We start from the raw sequence: 10,164 nt of genomic DNA on the forward strand, positions 1-10,164 counted from the left end.
TACCACCTTAACAAGAGTTGTTGGCATATATTCTTGGATATATTCTTGGACCCCCGTGGATAGACGTTATAAGACAGAGAGGTCTCCACCCCCTTCTTCCCCATCTCTTATTCATATAAATCCTGCTCTTTTATGAGTCCCATAGGTGTGCTGTGGAATTTTCTCTTTTGCTGAGGTTGCAAGAAGACCTGATCTCGTGCATATTTTCAGTGTGACAGACAATAGCAAATATTTATGAGATGCATTTTTAAAAAGCATTTTTTTTTTGCTGCATGCAAACATCTACATCTGCAATATTTTGTATAGTCCTGAAGGGGGTGACAAATTAATCTTTACTGAAAGAATGGAATTGTAAATTGAGCATGATTTTAGTTTATTTGTTTAGTCATTTTTATTTATCTTATATTACAATTAAAAAATGACGTTCAGTTGAATAAGTCATTAAATTAAGAATAATATTGTAGAGCAAACGAAGCGTATAAAGCCATATGAAAGCACTGACTTGCAATCCCATATATCAGGATATTAACCGCCTGCCTGTAAAGGTGTCTCTGTAACCTGAAATAGCCCAGGGCAAATGCACAGATAAATGTCAGTTTGTTTCCAAGGAAACTATTTCACCCGCCCCTGTTAAGATAGGCCCAGTTGCAGCTCATTCGGTCTGGACTAATGTCAGATGGCAGTGGAAATAACAATATATCTAAAATCACTAGGAAAGTTAAGAACAAAACAACATATTTCTGCTAAACAATTAATTATGGCATAAACTGCATAATTATTGTCATGTTTTAAGGTCAAATTGTGCTTACAGAGACTTTTGAAGGTTGGTGCACACAAAGTTTGAAAAGCGACTTTGAGCATGGCACTTTCCCCCATTCATAGTAATATTTATTGTTTGTATCTTCCTCTGAAAACTGTGATTTTACACAGGATGTCTACCCATTTTATCGTGGATAGCTTTCTGTAAGGCAGGATAAATAATAAACACACACGTTTAGTAGCTAAATCTTCACTAATATTGAGAAAAGAATTCAACATTTCTTTCACAAATCAATAATTTATTAGCCTAAGTTCAAGCTGTTTCTGTTCAACCATAGAATACACTGTAAAAAAACGAAATATACCATAAAATATTTTTTTTCTTGTTAAAAACAGGATATAAGGACATATAATAAATTGTTTTCTAATTTTTCTTGTAAAGTTGCTCTCTTTTTCTGTAATTTTAACACTAATAACAATAATAAACACTACAAAAAAAATCTTCTTAAAAATAATATTTGTCTGGCAGCTTGGGCTTCAGAAACAAACTGTAAAGTAACAGTTGTCTTTTTCTGTAATTTTAGTTTTGTTTAGAGTATTTTGAAATTACATGAAAATCTGGAAAAAAACTGTAAAATTCAGATTTTTACATTATTTGTGGGAAATCTGTAAATAAATAACTAGGCAATTCTGTAAAATTACATTTCTTTTACCGTAGAATGCATGTTCATACAGTAGGTATTAATTTATCAGCATTTTACCATAGCTTTGAACATGACTCATCCATGTGGAGTTGGAATTAATTGCTTTATTGTAAGTAAATTAGAAAAAAATGTATGAAGAAAGGAATGACAGGGTTTTTGCTGGGGGTTGTTATAGAAACATAAGATAACGTCTTGTGGTAAAACATTCATTATTGGATGAATCAAGTATTTTGGTCTTGCCTGACACCCTCTCTTGTGCTACGCATGAATCAAAGGAATGAATCATCTCCCAATTAAAAAAGCTACAAATTCATCAAAAAATACTGTAGGCCCTAACTGTACTGTAACTTGCTTTGTATAAAAGCATCTGCCAAATGCACAAATGTAAATGAGTCATGACTAGACCCAGATTGAATCTGCTGCTTTTCGCACATTTTGTGCTTTGGTGAGCTGCCAGTGTAGAAGATTTTCTTCAACCTGAAACCTTTGAGAGGGAAGCTGAAGGACAAACTTAAATCTGCTTTCCTTTATTCTGTCCAGGGCTGGTTGGTCTCCATGCATGCACCTGGTTGACCTAGCAGTCGTGTTTGCAGGATATGAATTTGCTCTCTGAAGCTTTTACATACCTCCATTAAAAGATGCCTGGACAAACGATTGTAGCGTGTGCTTGGGTCAAGTTGAGAGGGATCATACACTCCAGAAGAGTGTAGGATGTGCGACCTATCAAAGCACTTATCCTTAAAAGCCAGGGTGCAGAGGTCCCTGATGTACAACACTCGTAACAAGTATGCTTTTTTGACCAGCCCGCAGATCATTGACAGTAAATCTCTAGTATTGTACAGCACTTCCGAGAAGCATACAAACTTTTTCATCATACGCAGCCTACAGTTTATATAAAGGCATAATATGACTTCTGTTCAGTGAAGCGCCTTGATTTTCAATGGCACAGCAGATCTGTCATGATTGATCAAGGATTTCCGCCAACAGCGCCAAGTCTCAATTTAATCCAATATCTGTGGAGGCGTCTTCATAATGGGTGCTTGAGAGATGCCATTCTTTGCTGTTTCTGTGATTCACGTAAATGTATTAAAAAGCTTGTTAGAAATTGGTGGTTGTTAATTAAAGAAATAATCATACTGTGATTTATCACCCTTGGTTGTGAATGTGATATTCTGATCTGAGATGACTCCCAAAAATACGATAGTTCACACTAATTATTTATTCATTCACATATTGGTCAAAATCTGAAAATAATGTCAATCATATCAAGTGTATCATTTTTATAAACTGTGTTATATTATGCTCTCTTGTTTCTCTTTTATCTGATACAACTTATTGTCAAATTATGAAATTTGTGTTTCGCTCAATAGGTTCTCTCTTAAAAACAAAACAAAGAACCGCAAATCACAAAAAAAATATTATGAAATAAAAATGGGATGTTTTACACAATTACTGTATACAGTATTGTTAGCTTATTGGTTAAATAGAAAAGGATGAATTTGTATTGATCTAATTGCTTTGTACCTTTTGCCATCTTACACACTTGAATCCCCGGTCTCCTTTTCCCAAAACAAAAAGTCCTATAAAAGAAGTTATAAAAATATAATTTTTCGGCATAAGAATATGAGTACAGTTTTGTGAAATATCAAACAATATTAAACGATTACATTTTTGTGAAATGAGTCAAATATTGCAGGACTTCATTCAATTATTTTCGCCACCCCTATACCAAACATTCACTAAAACTCGAGACAGTGTATCCTATATATTATTAAATGCGATTTCAGACAAAATTTCTGTGAGGATTGCAAAAAACACACAAGCATTAGTAGTTATTAATGTTAGTATTAATCAGGCTATATAGGACCTGACATGCAAAATGATCTGCTCAACATCACTATACCTGTGAGTGAGCTTTGTAAAACGCCATCAAAGCGCAGAGAAAATCATGAATGCAAATGGCCGCTCATGCAGTAATCCAGTGGCCCAGGGGGAACGTCTCGCGGGCCTCACCACCACCCATCACACTGATTGGATTCATTCTCTACAAAAGTGCTAATCTTGCCATTTCTCATTAATCTCCATAACGCTGTTAAAGGAAATGAAAGAGTCAGGACAGAAACATCAGCCCACATTTTCAGACTAGAGCTCTCGATTCGCACTGGAGTGTCAGAATATGACAGCAAACCCATCGCAATTTGTTATTGTGCTATGTCCACAGGCCCTGCAGGAGAGGTTTAAAATGGAGAGCGGCACCAGTGAGCTGGAACAGGACATCTCTGATGTTACAGAACAGAGGAGTGGGCTAGCCTCCCTCGCATGCAAAGTCACAAGTCAGTCAGAGTTTTTTTGTTGTTGTTATTTTTAAACTTTTGTATAGAGATGTCACGAAGGGATGTTGAGCGAGGTAGGTGGATTGGCAAATGTATTGGATTTCAATTTTTGTCCCCTGCCTGAGAAATAAATACTTACATTTTTTATAACTACATATTAAACCTGTTTGGGTTGTATCTTGCATTTATCCCAGTGTTTTTGGGTATTGCCCATCAATGCCCTCCCACCCAGTCCGTCTATCCCTTATGAACTCTTTCGGCTGTGCCAGGGCCCTGCATGCAGAGTACAGTAGTGGAGTTCTCACCACTCATATTGGAGTTTGTCCGACAGGAACCCAGGAAAAATATGTGTGCCAGCTTGTAGATGCCTCCCTCTGCATTACGGGCATGTTTGTAAAGATAAAACGTGCACAACAATCGGATGTAATATTAGACCTCATTGATGTAGTCTGATGTGTGCGTGGCACTGAGGTGTGGGATATCCGTGGGAGAGTATGTTGACGCGTGTTCACGTGACATAGTGTGGCAGCTGCCGACTTCAAGGCTGCGCTGGAGCAGGAGGCCAATCCATTGTTTATAGACCAGGAGCGGTACATGGGCCTGCGCACTAGATTTTCCTGTGCACCCCGCCAGGTGTAAGATTAATAGAAGCACATGCACAGAGCACACTATATTCGCGCCTCGCAACACACAAATCATAGTGACAACTCAAGGCATTCACACATTCACACAGTCTTCCACATATGAAGCAAGAATGCGCGCTGTAGTGTAAGAATGCCATTTCATAGTGAGGACTTTTATTCAAAATAACCCGAAAAACCTGTTTCTCCAGTGTGTCCATCTGGATCAATTCATAACTCGACTGTGTGGTTGGTTCAACCAGCCGCTCCTTTTATGAAAGAGTTGGATTGGTGTAAATAATGATGCATGAGCCGTTTCCAACGGCAAGACTAAATAGCACATGCGTGACATTCAAACCACTCCTGCGGACTGTGATCTAGATCAAAGAAGACATGGGACATGATTATTTGACATCACATGCATGCGAATTAGGCTCGCTTTGGACGATTAAAGTCATCTTGGGTTATTTTGGTTCTTGTTTTCACCTTACTTTTGTATTTGCTTTTGGTTGGATCAGAGAAAAAAGTTCACCGCACTCATCAAAATAGTGACGTGGTAAAAAAAGAGGGTTTGTCCTTTGCGTTTTTTAAGTAGTTTCATGTATGCATTTTTTTCAAAACCATCCCTGTTCACACACTGTATTATACATGTCAGGCCAGTACGCACATACCTAGGTTAAGCCAAAAAGTTTTTTTAAATGTCTTTAGAATGTCCTTGTGTCTCCACTGGTTGTAGTGGTTCAGTAAATCTACACACTAAAAATATGTTGAGTAGCACTTAAACACTTTTCTGTGTTCCGCCTTTGTGTGAGTATAACAACAAAACAACATTCTTTATTCTCTGCTCATACAGAATACTGAGAATCAGAAGAGAAAATTCTGATTTCTATTTTTGACAATCATAATGCATGTGCTGCCTATAATGTTTAATGCACAAAACATTAAATTAACTATTCAAACACAAAATGCCTCAAAGATAGACAAAAACGTTTAAAACTAGGCTCATAGTGTGAATGAGTTTATGCAAAGTGATGAGAGTATGCTTGACTATCTGGATGTGGCAGGTAAATGAGTGATAACCATGTTAGATTACCGCTTATCTCTTGTTCAGTTTACTTGACCGTCCGGTTGGTTAAGGCATTAGTCTTAAAGTTGTCCTTTTATTGCTATACTCTTTAAGGTCCGATGTGTAATTTTCTGGTGCATCGATTGACAGAAATGCAATATGATATACATAACTGTCTTCAGAGGTGTATAAAGACCTCAAATAATGTGTTATGTTTTTAATATCTTAGAATAAACTATTTTATGTGGGTCCCCCTGCAAGGAATTCGCCATGTTGTTTCTATAGTAGCCCTAAATGGACAAACTGCACAGAAGTGCGTTTCGTAAATACTTTCTCTCCATCGGCAAAGAAGTGAAAACGTGACGGCATCTTAGTTCTGTGTCAGCCACAGTAGTGCTTCAAAGGAGGGTTGGAGTGGGCCGATGGTTGCAATTTGCATCCTCACCACTAGATGCCGCTAAATATCATACACGGACTCTTTAATGTTACTTTGAACATTACCAACTTTAACTTGATATAATGTTTAGTTTATATAATGAAAAGTATGTGGGCGTTATCATTTCTGAAAGTGGGGGAACAAAAAAGATCAAGTGTACATCTGTTTGTGAATTCACGCTTTTGTAGTTATAAAGGAAAAACAATAGCACAGACCAACCGCTTCATCTTCTGAACAGTTCAGAGATGATAAAACATATTTTGTAATAAGCCTTTTCTGAGCCTGTGCCAGCAGAATTGATTTTCTCACAGCAGTGAAACAAAAAGCGCCAATTCAGCATACAAAAATTGCAGTTCTCTGCCTAAGAAACAGTTTTTCTGAAATGATCACCGATACAAGTTTTTGTTATGGCATGTTGTTCTGCCAGCATTCTTGAGAGCGGAGCTAGCTTCTATTTGAAGAGGATAAATGTGTTTTCATCCCATTTGTTTGCACAGCAATACTGACACATAGCTCCTGTTGTGCCAGCGGGGAGCCATCCATTGAACCCTGTCCAAGATCCGGTATTGTACCTACATCATTAGTAAAGTGACATTCAATCTTAGTTCTCAGAAAGACTCAACACCCAGTTTATTTAGTTTTGGAATGTCAGCCTGTGTGTGTAGATTTTGGTTCTACAGAGGCTCTTCAAAATATAGTTAGCTTAACTTATTCTCAGTTGATAAGGTCCACAAAATTCCAAGATATGTCATTGTGGGTTTTAACAAATGTGTGGGTGCCATAATGGGAAACACTTTGGTCTCCCCCTTTCGTGCACCGTTTGGTTAACCCATTTTTAACCCAGTAAACTCTGTAGGTCAGATGAATGAGGTCAGATGTCTGTGGTCTGACTATGTATGGTAAGTCACCACAGCAAACAAGCCAGTTGGCTTCGGGACACGGTGACCAGCATTTATGACACAGTTGCTCCAGTAAAAACTGCGGAGAGGAAGGAAAAGACTCCTATTTCAGATGTACTCTGACCAGCATAAATTTAAAGCATTTCTACAAATGGAAAGACCCATCCATTCCTTACGTTTCCAGATATGAGTGTTTTGACTCTATGAATAGTGCAATACAGGCAGGGAGTGTTGCTGGATGTTTTAGGGTGTGTACTACAGGACGATTGGATCATCAGTCAGATTGAAGAAAGAGCAGTGGATGTTATTCTCAGGGGAGGAATGCCTGTAATGACCTCAGACAGCTGTGCAAACACTCCTGTCTCACAAATTATCTGAAACCATAGACATCTGCCTGATACATAAAGAGTTAAAAGAAGAAGCACATGGAAAGACTGGATTTAAGGTGTCAATGAAATAGTGAATTTAATCAAGTGGTTTTGAAAGGCACATATTTGGCACCATTCAAAAATATTACAGGTTTAAGGATTCAAGGTTCAAGTTTGATTCTTAAGCTATATTGGGTCAAATACGTTACATTTCAATTGACATTAAATATTTTAATAGAATTATACAGTATATGCAGAACAACATATGAGCTATTATTAAAACCAAAGGTCGATGTTAATAATTATGGCAAAAATATTAAATACTAAAAGATTTTAAAACCTTTTATGCACTCTATACATTTAATGAATGCAATTCTAAGAACAATTGAATGTTTCTTACAGTTTTTAATGGAGGAAGCATTAAACGGCACACCAAAGACAATTGCTCCCTCCCATTTTGTTCCTGTGTTGGACCAACAAAATTGGTGTGAATGTTCAATTTCTTTGAATTGCAATTTCTAATTTCTAAAATGAAAATTCTATTCCAGTTCAACATATTGTGGGGCGTGGCCAAGTAATTCAAGTTCCAGTTCATAAATTAAAAAGTATAGCCAATCCCTAAATTCTGAACTTTGCCAAACCTTTTTCATCATCTGCATAAAGACTAACCCAAATATACTCCAGCAGATCTATTCGCCAGGGGTGTATTAAATTATTTATTGAGGTTATGAGATGTGTTGATTCAGAAGGTGTGGTCTCAGGTCTTGGCTGGCAGCTCAAGGTAATCATTTAAGCAGTTGGCACAAGACAAACCTCTAACAACAGACAGGAACAAGACCTTGTTCAAAAGCCTACATGGGCACAATTAAAGATCTTGTATAAACCTTTCATTTAGTTTCATCAGAACCAGCCACTTTAGTCTTAATTTCCTCCTGCTTCCGCAGGGCTACAAAAGCTCTTGAATTTAATAAGAACAAGGAGAAAGAAATGAATTCTGCTTATGTCAGGGTAAAAGAAACTACTGTCATGATGTTGGAGAGCTCTTGACTCTTCTGCACAAATGAACCCCTGTGAGTCACCTGTTTTAAACAAATGAATGGAAGATAAAATGCAAATCGTATGGAAACGTGTCCTGCAAAATAAATGTGTTGTCCTGCACTCGACAGAACTAGTTTTACTGCCAACAGAATAGGGCTATTTTCTTACCCCCCGTTTTCCCCGGAGCAAATGGGCGGTGTCCAGTACAGTATACAGACAGAGGATAAAGTTTACACCGGCTTTAGTTCCCAGTGGGAATCGTAAAAGGGGAGGATCTTCCTGTGTTGGCCGAGCTCTGCTCTTGGGTTGAAGTGTAGATTGAGGTTTGGAATAGAATACAGGGGAGTGGGGGCTAGTTTTCAAACTGGAAGGTTGATGCTATATGAGACCCAGTATGTGAAATTCCAGCTAAAGTCATTTTTTCTGATTTACTGTTTTACAAAGCCTACAATCATTTTAAATGATGTAAATAACATTTTGTGATAATATAACATTGATATCTTTAATATTGACTGACTAAAGACATATCAAAGATTGAAAACAGTGTTAAGTAAGCCCACTTTCTGCATTTATGTGCAAGATAATTAAACATAGTTTTAATAAAATTAAGTTTATAATTTAGAATACTAACTTTCATTACTATAAATAAAAATGTGTATACTGTATTTTGAAATCCATCATGTAATCTATCATTTGCAGACATTTTTTTTTTTTATGTGATACCTTTTTGTCTTTTGTGTTCAACTTCTAATTTAAAAAATAAATTGTAAAAAATAGCTTTTTAAAGCCAGGATTTTAAGATTTGTTCTTATATAGAAACTGACAAAAATAATACCTTCCTCAAGAAAAACTACTCATACTTAGACTCATACAAAATTGATCAAATCTACTAGAGTTGAGGGACAGAAAACAGTCTGTCCCAGAAAACACTGCTTGTAGGTGTTTGTTTTGCTGTAGTATTTCTCCTGGTCGAGTCTAATATTCAGTTTTGCATAAATGGTTAGGTAGGTGACCCTATCTGTCCATAAGTAAACAAACACTAGAACAGGAACAAACATTTTTAAAATGAAGATATGCGGTAAAGTACAATCCAACCCTTAGGGCTTCTCTCACGTATTTCTCCACCTGTCCCCGTCCATCACCCACAGCGTAGTTCCTTAAACAGCCTGTGTGTTCTGACCTTTTTGCCGTGCACTTTCTCACCCCTGCCACCTCAAGAATCCCGATTATTCAGGCTATTTGTGCATACATGCTTGCAGTGAGGATCAGTCTGATATTTATTAGACTGCTTGGAATTTGAATGATCATTGTTCTAATTATTCAATAATACCCACAATCCCCATCTTCAGTGTCATTAAACATCTTGTTTTTGGGATCTTTTTGCACCTTGTGATGTGACAGACCTTTAAAAAGATCCACATAACAAAGACCATTTGAAAAAACTATTAAACTATAAAGAATATCAGAATTTGCATTTGTTCTTTTGCATTTAGATGATATTTTCTACATTTATAAATATGTGCATTCCCTGGTAATTAAACCCATGACCCTTGCAATTGAGCCTCATGAACAGTAGTGCCACGATGGAAGGAACCTGAGTTCACAAGGTTCCATGGAATACGGAACTAAGAATTATTCCACATAATGTTTCTGATCCAGTCCACATGCATGATCAGGTCATGGATTGCATAAACGCATTTCACATTCCCGACACACATGCATGAGATGGAATGCTTGCTCCATTTTTCCTGTCTCATTAGCAAGAGAACTGAAGCATAATGTTGCAGTGAACAGTGGTGTATGAAGGCCGCGGTGGGTCTGCCCCAGTCTTGAGCTCCACCCTGCTTTGGCTGCTTGGCAGTCGGCCTGCTATTTCACAGCTGTCTGGATCACCAGAGTTTCCACATCACTGCACCGACCGAGCCAGGAGCATCCAAGCAT

Source organism: Triplophysa dalaica, chromosome 7, assembly GCF_015846415.1.
Source record: "Triplophysa dalaica isolate WHDGS20190420 chromosome 7, ASM1584641v1, whole genome shotgun sequence".
Taxonomy (NCBI): Eukaryota; Metazoa; Chordata; class Actinopteri; order Cypriniformes; family Nemacheilidae; genus Triplophysa; species Triplophysa dalaica.